Source organism: Capricornis sumatraensis, chromosome 17 (assembly GCF_032405125.1).
Source record: "Capricornis sumatraensis isolate serow.1 chromosome 17, serow.2, whole genome shotgun sequence".
Taxonomy (NCBI): domain Eukaryota; kingdom Metazoa; phylum Chordata; class Mammalia; order Artiodactyla; family Bovidae; genus Capricornis; species Capricornis sumatraensis.
The window spans coordinates 15,145,905-15,146,460 of NC_091085.1; the positions used below are offsets into that span (position 1 = coordinate 15,145,905).

At 34.4% G+C, this 556-nt stretch overlaps 1 non-coding gene across 1 annotated transcript; it reads left to right on the top strand.

The window, feature by feature from the left end:
- Positions 1–283: 283 nt before the first annotated feature.
- TRNAQ-UUG (transfer RNA glutamine (anticodon UUG)) lies at positions 284–356 on the top strand. Its single transcript has one exon. It is a non-coding gene; the product is annotated as a tRNA-Gln (tRNA).
- Positions 357–556: the final 200 nt, after the last annotated feature.

The following is a 556-nucleotide window of genomic DNA, read 5'->3' on the forward strand; positions in this document are numbered from 1 at the left end:
TCTTTACAGATAAACTTATTTTTAATTTATTTATATTTTGTTGTATTTTTGAACTTAATACACTAATAAAGAAACACATAGTATTATATTACACATTTGTTTTTCAAAGCTGTTTTGACAGCCATGTCTCAATGTGATTGGTTTCTCTTATAAATCTGTGTATTTGATCTCTTTGCATTAAAAAATATTCTGAAAGAGATCCCTGGTTTGATCAGTTTGCCTCTAGAGTGCCAACAGGGCCCATGATACACCCATAGGTTTAAGAATACTGGCCTTGGGGAATTTCCTGGAAGTCCAGTGGTTAGGACTCAGCACTTTGACTGCTGAGGGCCCAGGTTCAATTCCTGGTCAGGGAATTAAGATCCCACAAGCTGCTCAGGGCAGCCATATATATATAAATATAAATATAAATATAAATATAAATAAATATATATATATATATATATATCTCAGTTCTTGTTGTCTGTGGCTTGATAATTTCTGAAAGAAAAAAATGGGACTCCTTGTCCAGGCCCACAATCATGGACCATCAAGTTTCCCTGAACCTGTTCCTAAG